General features: G+C 39.4%; 1 long non-coding RNA gene across 1 annotated transcript in view; it reads left to right on the forward strand.

Annotated features, from left to right (window-relative positions):
• LOC101177974 overlaps positions 1-15608 on the forward strand; it is a 75400-nt gene extending 59792 nt beyond the window's left edge. The window contains exons 2-3 of the long non-coding RNA XR_179026.2: positions 11993-12156; positions 12945-15608. This is a non-coding gene — a long non-coding RNA (uncharacterized LOC101177974). The remainder of the gene's footprint in view (positions 1-11992; positions 12157-12944) is intronic.
• Positions 15609-16094: the final 486 nt, after the last annotated feature.

A 16094-nucleotide genomic window follows, 5' to 3' on the forward strand; every position in this document is an offset into this window, starting at 1 on the left:
TTTATAATTGTGGTATTTTATTCATCATGATTTTTTGTATTAATTTCGACTTTAAAAAATATCTCCTTAAACGTTACTTGGACCCCTTAAATTTTGCACCCAGTATGACTGCCTGACTTGCTTTACCCTAGTTCTAGTCCTAGAAGTTAACTGTAACTCAAGATTTTTGAGCAGTAAGATGAAAGTTATAACTTAAATTTTATACAGATAATATCAAGTAATATCACTTAATTAAATAACATTTGCTTTAATTTTTACTGGTATATTTAATTATTTTTCCTCTAGATGTTACTATCTAATCAAGAACCTATTCAAGTCACTGTACCTGTGGGCGTGGTATGAAATATGCTTGCTTTTTGTAGGCAACAACAGGGGACTTGGAGTCAGGGAGCTATTCATACCAATACTTTCCTTTATCCATTCAAAGTTCTTCCTTTTGTTCAATTACTAATTCAAAAAATACCCTTTGATTGCTGTGGTGTGATAGGAACCATGACAGGTAAATGCTATGTATGAATAAAAATGAGTAAAACCTAATGTTTACCATCAAGTTGTTCCACATTCGCTAGTGGAGGGACACAGTCCATATGAAGATCAAATTAAACCCAGAGTTTAAATGGGACCAGAGAGGAAAGATGGGGACACCTGGAACACAGGAAAGATGTGGTCATGCCTAAGTTGTCTCTTTAGGAGTGAATTTTGTGCATGTGTTACACTCACCACACGCCACCACACACACCCCCACACAAACACACACAGAGATGCATTCTTTAGAATTTAACCCATAACCATTGCCTTGGGAGGACTTAGATGTTTTGGCCAATGTACATTTAATCTAGGTCAAATTTTGCAAAACAAAACATGGAGTGCATTTGTTTGAGCAGGGGAATAATGCTGTCTTGGTCTTGAAGCCCATATGGCATCATGCATAGATTGAGAATCATCATGTCTGCTGAATTATGTTATCACTGACTTCAAAGTTTATCATTGATGAGCAGCAGCTGTTGCCAGGAATAGTAAATCACATCTTGCATTTTTATAAGAAATGGTATCATGGCTTTTCTAAATAACTGATTTTTAATAGAAGGCATAAGTCATCACCACACTATATATAGGAAGGGTATAGATTTACTTCTATCATTCATTTTTGACAATTTTATTTGGTTTCAAAATATTTCATTGAATGTTCACTATGTGCACATGAATAAGCTTAAGTCCCTGTTTTTAAGGAGCTTAAAATCCATTTAGGAAAAGGACATGTCTGTAACTAGAGTTTAAGGCCCAATGTCGTATGTGTTGAGTAAAGATACAAATCACTTGGATGGGAGTGAGTGGGAAAAACAAAAAGCTCAGGCCAGTAATGGGGAAGAAAAGAGGACTTTGTAGAGAAGGGAGCATTTGGCTCGAACTTTGTTGGCTGTGCAGGTTTTGTTTCATTTAGGTGGTAAAACACTGCAAGGCATTTGATGCCAAGAAGATAGGATGGGCAAGAAAATTATGAAGGTAAATGCCAGTTTGGGGAATTGGGAAGTAATTAGGCGTTGCTATTGATCAGTGCTTCTCAACCCTGGCTGCACACTGGAATCATCACGAGAGTCTTAAAAATACCGGTGCCTGAGTTTAACCCTCAGGGACTGATTTAATTGGTTTTTGGTATGGCTTATGCATCAGAATTTTTAAAAGTTCCTCAAATTATTCTCATATGCAGCCAGGGTTGAGAACTTCTGCTGTAGACTAATAATTTAGCCTGGTTCTATGGGAGGTAAGGCAGAAAAAAAAAAAAAAGGAAAACAGAACATGCTTTTACTGTGCTGAAAAAGAGCAGAGAATTTAAAGGAATATTCCTATTAGTTCATGTGGAAAATGTTAAGAGTCAGGGATTCTCATTTACATTTACAAATGAAAAAATAAGCTAGTCAAAGAAGGCTTGAAACTAAGGTAACATGACCAGTCTCTAGAACTGATCATGAGAAAGGACAGGGTTTGAGGTTAAGGAGAGAGAACTTTGATTACAAAAGTAAGAAAATTATAATGAAAAGAGGAGTCAGCAGTTTGGCTCTTCATGTTTGTCTTTGGCCTGAATTGGAAAGTATGGAAACTTCATCTAAAACTACTCTTTTTTTTTTTTCTTTTCATCAACTACCAAACGTGTATATGAGAAAGGGCACACACAAAGGGAAGTGAATAAAGTAGGGCGGGTGAGCTTTACTCAGAATAGATGAAGGAGAAGTACATGGCCACTGTGATATCCTTTCTCACCTTGAATTGGTCTTGTAGATGCAAGGCTTCCTGGATTCTTGAAAAATTCCTACCTTATCACCATTCAAGTCTTGTTGATTCTGCCTTGTTAATTCAGCAGTGACTCCTACATTCTGTCAGATGATAGCCTTCTTTAGGAAAGAAAATGAAACCTCCTCATCCAAAACTTGGATAAATATGCTGGGTGCAGTGGCTCACGCCTGTAATTCCATCACTTTGGGAGGCCGAGGCGGGCAGATCACTTGAGGTCAGAAGTTTGAGACCAGCCTGGCCAATATGGTGAAACCTCATCTCTACTAAAAATATAAAAATTAGCTGGACGTGGTGGCACATGCCTGTAATCCCAGCTACTCAGGAGGCTAAGACAGGAGAATTGCTTGAACCCCAGAAGCGGAGGTTGCAGTGAGCCAAGATTGCTTCATTGCACTCCAGTCTGGGCATCACAGCAAGACTCCATCTCAAAAACAAACAAACAAACAACAACAACAACTTGGATAAATAAAATTGAATCTTCTTCTTCAAAAAATATATATACTTCCAAGCCAGTGTTTCTCAACTTTTGGGATTATTCTAGCACTCAGACATGCTTCAGTCATGACATACCCACCGATTCCCCACTGCAGTTACAATTCTTCACACTGCACTGTGTGCTCAATGGTCACAGTTGTTTTGTTTTCATTGCCTAGCACAATGCCACACATACATTCAATAAATGTAATATTTTTACTTCTAGGTTCCAAACAAGACCTTGTTTCCATGGGCTTGTAATCCCTAAATAAAGAACAAACTCTTGTAACATTTAATTTTCATTAATTTTCTGTCTTTCCATATTCCATAGTGTCCTCCCACTTCATTCTGGTTTTCACCATAAAAGAAGATTAGTTTATAACAGTTTTTTTTTTTTTGTGGTAGTAAATATCTGAATTTTTTTCCCTTCATTGTTATCTTTAGTGAACTGGCTCTTGCAGGAAGTTTATCAGTGTCGACTCACTCATCTGCATCTGAAACATTCGATGACGGATTGTCACTCAAGGGAACCATTATATTTCCATACGTAGAGAAGTCCCTTTGCCAATCACAATAAAATGATACAATAACCATAATACAGAAAGAATGAGCGTGCATCTACCTGCTCTTATCTTACTGCTTCTCTTTAGGTCCTACTCAGTACTTTCTTTCTAAAGAGACAGCTTCCTAATTTCCCTACCTCCTAATGTATCCACTGTCTTCCCTCCCCATTTCTTTCAAATACATAACTGCCAGACACATTTTTCTTAACTATAGGTATGATAGGTATGATAGTCATTTTCTTACTCAAATCTTTCAGTGGATCTCTATTTCTAACTCAACTGTGTCCTTCTGACCTGGATATTTGTAAAGAACTTCACGCTCTGGCCCAGCTTTCCCTTCCCGAAGCCTGTCCTGCTCACCTTTACATGAGGCGCCAGCTTATTGTGCCTATTTGGTGCACTTTCAATGCAGCACATTCTTTCCTGCCACCTTGGCTTTGTCTTAGCTACTTCCTTCCTATGAAATGTCTGGATTCCCATCAATAGAACATTAACTCATCCTCAAGGTCAGTTCAAAATCAGTTCCTTCATGAGGAATTCCCCAATTCCTGTAAATAAACATGATCTCTCCCTTCCTAATCTCTCCTGAGATTAGGAAATCTCAGTTCTGAGAAATAGAACTGTCTTTCTGTTTCTCTCAGGGTCTTCCGCTTGGCTTGTTTTATAAATATCTATATCCTACACTGTCTCCTGAGATGATAAAGGCCTTGAGGAAATGGTAGGTACATTTGGTACCTACCTGGAGGAAATGGTAGCAACACAGTAGGCATGCCTCAAGTGTTTGAGACATGTTTCCTTAAAGTGTAGTGAAAGATTAGGGCCTAGGGGGATACGTTATATTCTTTTACATTTGAAATATTAAAAAGGAAGCCTAATGGGAAGGCAAAGAAATTATCTAATACAGGGCTTTGTATTCCTATAATTTTGAACTCTAAAATCACTATATGTTTTTCCTTGCACCAGCCTTTGCCTCCCTACCCCCATATACACACTCACACATGTACACACGGGTATAGAGGGGACTTTTGGTCTGCATAAAAGATAAGCAGACTAACTCACTATAATTATTCTGAATTAGATAAAAATATGTAACACCCTTGACATGAAAACAGTCTTTGGTGAAGAAGAAAAACTTCATTAACGGTTCTTTAAAACAGTTACAATCCCTTTACTATGCTACTTTGGAAAGGAAATATAAAACAGTATGATTATACATTTAAGAAGAAAACTATAATGTATTTCAGCTCCCCCTGGTAAAATGTGGAATAAAAAGTAATCTGGACATACCAAAAAATAAAAATAAAAAGCCCAAACAGCTTCTGCTCAGTACACAGCAAAACTGTGAACATTTGAACATTTAGTGACATCTGGGCAAGAAGAGTCAGCCAGAAAAACAATCTGCTTTTGTGACATATTTTTGAGATGAATTCAAAGAGCAACTTTTAAGGACAAAAAAGCAAATTAGTGTTTTATGTTGGGGAGAATATTTTATTCTTCCTTTTTCAGGGCTGCAACTCAGTAACCACATCCCATACAATGCTGGCACTTATGTCTCATAAATACTCCGTAGGTTTAGTGACATGGCTCATCTGGGAGCTTTCCCTAGGCAACTAACATTGCCACTTCTAGATTTTGCTTTCAATGATAGGCCTAGTAAAAGTTGGATGTCCCTGATATGTAATGGTAACAACTGAAAATGCCATTCTAATATTTTCTGTAGCAAAGAATGAAAGAGTTAAAGGGGCTTTCTTTGTTAAGTCAGCCTAGGTAACTCAAATATTCTCCTTTCCAGCTTTCTGTTGATTTTATTGCGATTAAAACACCATCAAATGAAAAGGTGAATTTACTGTTAAAACTTGAACTTTCTTATGTACAGTCCAGCTATTGCATTACCAAAAGAAAACGAAGTGTTCTCTCTATATGGAGATTGAATTTAAAAATTAATCTTACTTTTTAAATGCCTGGCACATTAGCCTACACGTACTTTTAAACTGTGTTCCCTCTTCACCAGCTCTACTCTGTTTCGATTCAAGTCCTGGAATGGAGAGGATTACTTTCTTCTGGATGTATCCCTGCCTACTCCCTCACCCTCTTCAAATTCACCCTTCACTCTGCGGCCACAGAGATGTTTCAAAAAGTACATTAGATCATGTCATCTGTTGAAATTCTGAGGTTTCTCTTTGTCAGGGCATCTAAGGCTTGTGAAGACCTGGCCTTGCCTTAGTTCTCACTATTTTTCCTCTTGCAGCCCTGGCCCCAGTACATACAGTCAGGCCAGATTGCATCCTGTCCCCTGAATCTATGATACTCTGCTGGGCTTTCATTTCCTCTCCTGAATGTTCTCACTTTTTGCTCCCAGGCTGTTTCCTACTCAACTTCTCATTCTCAGTTCAGCCCTCACCTCTGTAGAGATGCTTTCTTGGCACCTTCTCACGTGCCACAGCCTCCTGTGATTCTTCTTTCATAGATCTTGCCCCCACTATACTGTGATAGTGACTTCCTGCCTCTCCATTTAGGCAGTGAGCTCCATGAGGATCACTTGCTGTGTCGTTTTTGGTCTGTCTTTCAATATTTCCCAGAACAGGACCATGACTGGGGAGGTGTTGATTATGTCTTTGTTAAAATAACATCCAATCTATATTGCTTAAGAGTAGCTCACATAGGCCGGGTGCGGTGGCTCACGCCTGTAATCGCAGCACTTTGGGTGGCCAAAGTGGGCGGATCACAAGGTCAGGAGATCGAGACCATCTGGCTAACACAGTGAAACCCCGTCTCTACTAAAAATACAAAAAAAATTAGCCAGTTGTGCTGGCAGGTGCCTGTAGTCCCAGCTACTGGGGAGGCTGAGGCAGGAGAATGGCATGAACCTGGGAGGTGGAGCTTGCAGTGAGCCAAGATGGTGCCACTGCACTCCAGCCTGGGCAACAGAGTGAGACTCTGTCTCAAAAAAAAAAAAAAAAGTAGCTCACATATTTTACACTCCCACTCATTTCTCTTTTACATTAATTATCCCTTTTCTATACCTGCTTCAAAACAAATAATACAGTACCCAAAGCCATTCAACAGGCTTGAGCACAAGACCATAAACAAATCAGTTTAGTTCTCTAAACACTGTTCATTTGCTAATACACAGCAGATATTTCTGATTTCAGTTGCAGAGCTATTCTGATTGGCTCATTTTAGTTGTTATATTTGATCAAATTGATTAGAGGAAACCACACTCCATGAAGGGGTGATCAGAAAAATTGGTGCTTGTTGGTCTCTGATGAAAAATGGACGAGCCTATTTAGCATATCACCTAAAGCTACCTTAGGAATGTTTTGGAAAACTGTTCTGCAGCTGAGTCTGCAGTCAGGGTCCACAGCCTAGAAAGGAAATCACATACTTGGAGGTGGTGCTCTAAAGAAGTGTAACTGATGGCGATGAAAATGTGCACCGAAAGAGAGCAATGAAACAGGAGCTGTTTGACCCATTGCATGAACTGCACTCCACGTTAGGTTTCCGTTGTGTACACTCCTCATTGTATTCACCATCTCTTCCCACTCTCCAGGATATATGCACTCACACAGACAAAACAGACACACAAACACACACACTCCACCAAGATTTAGGTAGGAAGTAATCCAGCCAGGAGAGATAGACACAGTGAGATCTAGAGATTCTATTTTTATAAAGGCCTTGCAACTTGCAATCAGAAATGATGTCAGGGAAAGTGGCGATTGCTGTTTGATTGGGTGAGTCTACCATTAATTAGTAAGAAAAGCACTGTTGGTATTTTGAACAGAAGTTATTATTACAATTAGGACAGTTGCCTCATTTGTCAGGAAATTCAAACTGTAATTTTTAGCGGTGATTTAAGGTTAACAGGTGAAGAAGCTATGCTCCCATGTTCAGTTAAAGAAAAGATAACTAAGGATTTATGTATGTTACTATATATGTCTTTCCCATTAGGCTCTAAATTCCTTGAAGGCAGATATGAAAGTACAGCTACTGCACTGATGGTGACCAAAATTCCATGCCTCTTGTACATGACTATGTCTAGACTGGGGCATTTCTTATCAGAAAAGTATGAGCCTGGCTCAAATATTGTTTTATTTTTACTTGAAGCACAATCTCTTTTGGAGTGGATCTGTTTAGATTATTTCCAAGGGTTTTTTTGAAGAGTCATAAAGGACGCACTTGAAGGCTGTCTGATCTTTCCTTGACATAGGCAGAATTATGGGGAGCATTTGATGAACTGAGTAGCCAGCTAAGTCAGGCAGCTGTGGGCAGTGGAAAAGAATGATGGATGTGAGCTGGGCCAGGAGGCAGGGAATGGGAAGCAGTCAGAGGAGAGAGGGGCTTTCTTATGCTTTATTTCACCAAATCCTCACAAGAAACTTGCAATGGAAGTTTTATTGTTCCCTTTTATAAGTGAAAAAATGGAGGCTCCTGGAGATTGAGAGATTTGTTTGCATAGGCGATGCATGGAAGAGGCAGGGTTTAAACCCAGGTAGTTTGAAGCAGTGCTCTTCTTTACATGCTACAATACATGGCCTTACCCACAGCAGACTTGGAAGTCATTGTGCTTGAATTTGCTTCAGCTTTGACACCGTGTGGCATTGGGCAAATCACTTAATGTCTCAGGATTTGTTTCCTCAGCACCCAGCACAACAATGCTTTCCCTGTGTTCGTCACAGCAGTGTTGCAGTGGCCTAACAAAATAGCACAAGTCAGAAATCACTTTGTATTTGTAAATTACAAAACATGAAATGAATATAATGGGTTATTTTTATACTTATGGCCCTCAGGCTACACCTGAAGAAAGAGCAAAGCAATTTGAGAGACACTGGTAGTGTGGACTATGAACTTGCATTTGCTATTTCATAAAGACTTTTTTTTGCTGCAAGGGTCTATTAATTATAACTGCCAGTCTTCAGTGCACTGCTTATCTTACACACAATTAATTATTCCATAAATCAAATAAGCGAGTTGTTGGCAAATGACATCTGCAATCTTTGAGCTGACAGCAAAATATATTATGAACCGTAAATATCTCAGGCCAACTTTTCTTTTCTAGACATTTTGGTGCTGCTACCCAGGAAGAGATTATTACTGTGAAAAAACACTTGTGCTTGCTGGTGATAGCAGAACATGTTCAGCCCTCTCAGCAACTGAGGGGGTAGCTCTTTAAGTTGTGATCTCAGGTCAGCAGGCTCATTTGACAAGACCAAAGTGGGATAATATAGACATCATCAAAATAATTTGTCAGGCCTGCTAACATACTTTGTTCTGAGAGCTCTGGTCTCTGAATACTACTTTTCTGATCTTACGTGACCCTAATTCCTGCCTTTGCTAACACACCTGGAATAGTGCCTGGCACGTAGTTGATACTCAACAAATGTCTACCTCAAACTCCAGTCTTAGACTATTTACTTTCCATTTCCTCAGCACTGTTGACTGATTGTTTCTTCTCCTGAATGTCACTTGATTAATCTCTAGGGTCTTATACTGTGTGCAGACCCTGCTGTATTCTTCTGGGTTGAGCCTTAGCCTAAGGCATTGGTTGTCTTATCGGCTTCCAGTCAGCTCACAACTGACCAGTTACAGTTTTGCACATGTTCCTGGCGCTCTACTGCTCTCTACCCTCCTGTGAAAGCATTGGCCTGCTCAGGGAAAAGGGTGATCCTTTGCATAGCAATCGTAGTTGGGTGATTTTGACAGAATACAGTCACTCCTGGTGGCCTGATTTAATGTATTTTAACATCATCCACAAAATAGGTTTTTCCATTTTTCAACGGGGTTACACTTTTTAGGGAAATTTGCAATGTAATCTGCTCATGACCTAAAGAGATATAAGTAGTTTTCAGTTATTTAACTTAGTAAATTATCTGTATATTGGTAGATTATAAAATATCTCTTTCAGTCTCTTACCATTCTACTATCCCTTTGCTCATTTTTCTTTACACATCATGCCCATTACAATGGAAATATCAATTTATTTCAACTTATCAATGTTTCTTTAAAACAGCAAACTGCTCTGTATGTCCGTGCACACCAGCATAAAAAGGCCATACCATCGCAATCTGTCATGAAATGTGTACTGTATTCCATTGATTCTAACATGCACATCTTTTAACATGTTAATATCTCTAAAATTGGCTGCATTTTACAACTGAAGGCATCTTAGTACTATTTCAGGATTGAATGGACCGTAAGTTTTATCTCTTAGGACTATATAAAATAGTGGCATATTATGCAACCAAAGGTGCCTTAGAATTGATGAAAACTAGTCTAAAGCTAATCATAGCTAAAAGTTTTAATTCATGTTTGGCAGATATTGTATGGTGTCTCATTCAGTCTCCCTCCATTCTCCTTTTGCTGTGCTTCTCTGTATTATGGAAATTCCAATGCTTAAAACTTTTTTAGACTTCAGTATAGCTAGAGTTCTCACTAAGAATTGGGTTTTGCCAAATAGATGAGCACACAAAACTTGGAATGTGGAAATTAGACAAAGAGTGTCTTCCTGTCACTTTTGGGTGTGTGCTACTGGCAATTGGGATTCTGAAGACAGAGTATTCCAGTAGCCTTTTTCCAGCTTCCTGTGTCCTAGAGGCAGCTATGGAAATGGCAGCAGTAGGTGGAATTTCAGCTTCCTGATCTCTGGGGCACTGTTCTGGGGTGTGCTTTCCTACTCAATAGTTCCAGTGGTGGCATCAAAGTAGTGACTTTGTGTTGCTTTAGAAAAAATTCCTAGAGGCCCAGCCCATAAACAATTCTTCTAGCCTTTCCAACAATTTCATAAACACTGAATTCCCTTTATTGAATCCCTTGTTGCTTAGAATACCTAGAGTAGTTTGGTTTTCTTTACTGGTGTATTTGACAATTACATCAGATTATTATATGTACCCTAACACAAATAAATCTATTAGAGAAATAAGAGGCCGTTTACCTGTTTTCTTTAAATCAACTGTAGTTATTTATTTTCTTTTTTTGAGACAGAGTCTTGCTGTCTCGCCAGGCTGGTGTACAGTGGTGCGATCTCGCCTCACTGCAATCTCCGCCTCCCAGGTTCAAGCAATTCTCCTGCCTCAGCCTCCCAAGTAGCTGGAACTACAGGCATGCGCCACCATGCCCAGCTAATATTTTTGTATTTTTAGTAGAGACAGGGTTTCACCTTGTTGGCCAGGATGGTCTCAATCTCTTGACCTCATGATCCACCTGCCTCGGCCTCCCACAGTGTGATATACAAGCATCAAGGTTTGTCATCATGATTAAAGTAAATGCAATGCAAACATTTCCTTCAGAAAAACAACAGCACTTAGAATTTCTATAGCCTCATCATATGACTATAAAAATAAACATTATTGTTTTAATAACATCTTTAAGTTCTTTAAGGCTGAGAAGGATAAGCAAACAAATAGATGGACACATAAATAAATCATTGTTAATTTATGAAAAAAGAATTCACAAAATATTTTCACATTTATCTCTCCATTTGTCACTTGGAGAACTGGAGTTTGAAAAAAAAGCAAAACAAAACACTATACGGGATATCAACATGAACCATTTGTCTGACCTTAAATAAGTCATTTCATTTTGCTGTGACTCAGATCCTTTTTCTATAAAATATGGAAAATAAGAACTATCAATTGCCTGGATTTCAAAGATATTGTCAAGAAAAATATTACATAATGCCCTTGCATATACTTGAGAAAGAACTTGTAAGTTTTGGATATTATTAAACTTGGATTGTGTAATTTTAGTATTATTGTTAATACTTCATAAAGTGTCACAAAAAATTGAAATTAACCATATATAGGAGATTGATCTAATCAAATAGAACACATCTACCTCATTTTCTTTCTCAAAATTATAGTTTCAATCTGCACTGTGAAAGAGCTCTGTCCATAGACGTGATAATGAAACATATTCCAAGGTTAAACCAGGACTTCTCTGAAAGCCATTAGGGATCAGTTTGATGCTAAAAATAATTCACTAATAAATGTTCCTCATTTTAAGTTCCCTTCTCAGAAATAATTAAAGGGTACATCTCAGAGACCAGTAATTTTCAGGCTAACTGCCACTTTTTAATCTAAGTTTTTTCTTCTTTTTTTTTGTTTAAATTTATGATACTTAAGCCACACATCAATGTATTCAGTGAAAACACTTCTTTAGGATATGTCAGTTATGCTGAACAAAGAAGAATTAGTTACATATCTTTGCCTTAGAATAAAATTTTCATTTCTATTAATTCTTATATATAGAATCAAACTGATGCCTCTTGCAAGCATCTTTTGTATGACTTTTCATTTGTTTAAGTGGAGTTAGATGTCAGAGTTCATTTTAATATAAAAAATTTAAGCTTTAGGATTTGACAAATGTATTTCAATATGCAGCTATAGAAGACACTTACATACATGAGCTATTATATCTATTTTAAGTACCAAGAATAGAAACTTCAAAATAATTACATTTCTATAGCTAATGCTATAGAATTTAGTTTAATGTGGTGGTTGGATGCACAAACTCCAGAGATGACTTCATGAATTCAAATTCTGTATTTCTCTATCTGTAAAAGGAGACAATGATAATATTTGCTTTTCAAGGTTTTCATAAGCATAAGCCTTAGATGAATTAATACATTTAACAAGGGTCTTTTTTTGTATTTTATTTGGAGACAGGGTCTATCGCCCTGGTTGGTGTGCAGCAGTGTAATCATAGCTCACTGCTGCCATGAACTTCTGGGCTCAAGCGATCCTCCCACCTCAGCCTCCCTGTGTGCTGGGATTAAAAGTGTGAGCCACCATGCCTCATCATAAGGGTCTTAAAAGAGACCCTATTTCATGTAAGTGCTCAGTAAACTGTTACCACTTACTGTGACAAGATACAATACTGTCTCATTTTTTTGTCCACAGGGCCTATTATATTTAGAAACATGACTTCTGATATGTCCAGAGCCAAATAAAAATGTTTTCTTATACTTCATACATAATACATTATATTAAATGGCAGAAATCAAAACAATAGGAAATAATCACAAATTAGTGAGCTCAGGGATTGGGCTTGTCTTTAATTTCAAATATGTGCCATGATTTTCTACGTAATTAGAGTACATGAAAAGAGAATAAACCAAATCTAGACATCTCTAACTCTAACATTACAAACAAAACATATTTGAAAACTTTCAACCACTTGATTGTATTCCTCAGCTTTCCTACGATGGTTACTAAATTGCAGACTTGGATGAAGCATTTGCCCCCAAATGTGTGTCTGTTAAACTTTAGTTTCTTAGGATGCTCAATGAAAATAAAAACAGAGTACCATAGTCAAATAAGTTCAATAAATTGAGAAAAATTGCATACTATATTCTTTCTTGTAAATTCACATTGTTCATTAGCATATTATAGTCTTAAAATAAAGAAACCAATTTAATTATGTTTAATCAACTCCTCCAAAATATTTGATTATAAGATCAAATTTGTCCTCATTTGTGGGATATTCTACAGAACTGATGATCCAAAGGATGTACATTTGAAAATAACAGCATAAAAATAAAAACAAGTTCTCTAAGTATGCTTATTTATACAAAAATTATACTAGCTAAATATCAAACTATTGTTTTCATTTATTCAGACTTCTTGATGCACTTGATATGGATTATATAAATCCGTGGACAAAAATGACATCAGTACAATGGTGAAATTGGAGTGTTTTACCATAATCTCTGCATAGTGTACTGATTTTGACAATTACCTGTGGATGACAATACATTTGCCAGAGTCTAGGAGTTAAATGGAAAAGTTAACAGCACACCATTGGAGAAAAATATCTGGGAGTAGATGCATTCAAGTGAGTAAGAAGAACAATTACCTGCATCACCCTCAGGGTCCACTTCTTAGTGCCGAGATAGACTCCCTTCAGCAGGCAATTCCTCCCATGGGGAAAAGGAGAGTATAATGAGTTAGTACCCAGCTTTTCCAGCTGTGTGAGGCACATCCCAAGAAGCCCATCTTTCTTTCACTCAACTCAGAATATTGAGGGTATTAGCATGGCTAAATGGCTGGGACAGGGCATTAGCAGGAAAGAAAGGAGAGGACTCACAGCAACCAGGACTTGAAACACAGTACAGGGTACGTATCCTTTGAAGCATTTCACAGAGCCCATCAGGAGGCCCACCCATGAACCACTTGGGACACCATATCTGTAGCATCTCCCTGCAACTGGCCCATAGGCACCCCTGATGTTTTGTGCATATTCCCCTTCCCTTTCCCCTATAGTCAGTTGCCTGCATGTGCACTCCAGATGGTGAGTGTGAGCCTTTACATATAGCTTTTGAGTACATGCAGTCAGCAGGCTCAACTTTGAAGGATTGGGAGGCATACAAAATTGAGAATTTCAGGGCACCATCGCAGAGGAAACAAACAGAAAGCTTTCAGGACCCAGTTTGGTTTTGTGGATTTAAGAGAAGACACGCAATCATCAGAATTTCTTCTCCACTCATCCAAGAAGTGTGGATTGGGTGAATCCATAGAAGAGATCTGAGAGAGCCTCAGATTCCCTAGCCATGCCCACTGTTGAAGATATTTCTCTCAAATCCAGTCAGTAAAGACCAGAGAAAGTGACTCTTTCTTCAAATGTGAAGACAGCAGTGCAAGACTTTGAGGAACATGAAAAATCAAGGACACCTGGTACCACCAAAGGAACATAATTTTCTGGTACCCAACTGCAAAGAAATGGAGATACACAAATTGTCTGACAAAGAATTCAAAACAACTGTTTTAAGGAAGTCAGTAAGCTACAAGAGAACACGGATGGAGAACTTAATGATATTAAGAAAGCAACACATGAACAAAATAAGAAGTTCGACAAAAAGAAATTATTAAAAAAAAACCATGATTTTCGAGCTGAGAATACAATGAATGAAATGGAAACCACAATACAGTTTCAATAGCAGACTTGATCAAGCAGAAGAAAGGGTCTGTCAACTCAAAGACTAGTCATTTGGAATTATTCAGTAAAAGAAAAAATAAAAAGGAATGAAAAATGCTTATGAGATTGATACAACACCATGAAGAGTAGTCATATATGCACTATGGGAGTCTCAGAAAAAGGAAGAGATAAAGGGGAAGAAAACTAACGTAAAGAACTAGATCAGTCTTCCCTTATCTGTAGTTTTGCTTTCCTTGGTTTCAGGTACAGTACAATGATATGTTTTAAGAGACAGACAGTGAAAGAGAACATGCAAATATTGACATAATTTTTGTTACAGTATATTGTCATAATTTTTCTATTTTATTATTAGTTATTGTTAGTCTCTTACTGTGCCTAATTTATAAATTAAACTTTATCATAGCAATAGTGGTGGTGGCCTGTCTGGAGTGGCCACTGCCAGGATGCCAGCTGCAGCAGGGGAGGTGTAGCTGGGGCTGTGTGCTCCGCAGAGCTGGTGGGGGCCAGGAACAGGTGATCCTAGTGGGAGCCCTATGTGCTACTGAGTTAGTGGGGCGGGAACCTGTGCTCCCAGGCATAGCTGCAGCTGCCCAGTCATGGCTCCAGCCCTAGGCATCCCTGTGCTCTCAGGGGCTCTGGAAGTCCCCTGCCATACAGGCTTGGAAGTGCCTGCTCCCGTTCCCTAGCCTCTTTCCATTGCTGGCACCTGCTCCGCGGCAGAGCAAAGTTGTGGATGTGTTGTGATAGCTGAGCCTGGGAGCTATTGTGACCTGGTCATGTGTGTGTTTTCAGGGCAGTGCTGATACACCAGACTCCCCACTGCCTTGGCCCCCTCTGGAAACTGCTTCTGAGGCTGAAACTTTGGATGCTAATGAACAAGGATGGTGCAGGAGGCCAGGAGGGCCGAGGGCAACTAGGTGTGGGCCTGTGGACACCTGTTAGTGCGGACAGCCTAGGTGCTGTGGATGGCATGTTGATGGCAGTGAGAGGCAGACATGTTCCTAGGTGGGAACGGGTGGGTCCCTGGTGAAACCTCACCTTCAAGCCAGGGACAGCTTGAAGCATGGGGGCCTGGCTGCCAGTTCCAGTTGCAGTCTGTGACCTGGAGTGAAAACTTCATTGATGCCTTTCAGCCAATTGGATGGTGCTTTTTCCAGACCCACAAATGACTGCCCATGGACCAAGCAGTATGTACTTCCTCCATTCTGAGCCCATGAAAACCCCAGACTCAGTCAGACTCTGACACTCATCAGGATGACACGCCTGCAAATAGGATCTACCCACTTCGGGTATGCACTCCGCTGAGAGCTGTTCTGTCACTCAGTAAAGCTCCTTTCTGCCTTGCTCACCCTCCAGTTATTCACATAACCTCATTCTTCCTGGATGCGGGACAAGAACTCAAGACCTGCTGAATGGCAGGAGGGAAAGAAGCTGTAACATGTTCCCGGCCAGCTCGCCAAGCTGCAGGTGGTGACATACTCCTGGACTGTGGGAGTGAAGAGTAGCGACCCTTCTGGGGACTTAGACCTTGAGATTCTCTGAGCCAGAGCTGCTGTAACACTATAGTTCTCCTGCCCTCTGCTGGTGCTGGGTGGCCACCCCATGCAACAGGACACAGCAGCAGGCCTGGGCCAGCCCAGGAGCTGGGGGCCTGAGTGGGGTGGTGGAACTGAAAGGGCTATAACACAAACCAACCAAAACATGCCCCACTCGCTTGCCGCACTGTGGGTGAGGAGAAGGAGAAAAGAGCTGCAGTCATTCTAGGAAGCCAGAACTTGGGGCTCCCCGAACTAGGGCTGTGACATGCTGTAACACCTTTAGGATTCTCCACTT

The sequence above is a fragment of the Nomascus leucogenys genome, chromosome 11 (assembly GCF_006542625.1).
Source record: "Nomascus leucogenys isolate Asia chromosome 11, Asia_NLE_v1, whole genome shotgun sequence".
In the NCBI taxonomy this organism is placed as follows: Eukaryota; Metazoa; Chordata; class Mammalia; order Primates; family Hylobatidae; genus Nomascus; species Nomascus leucogenys.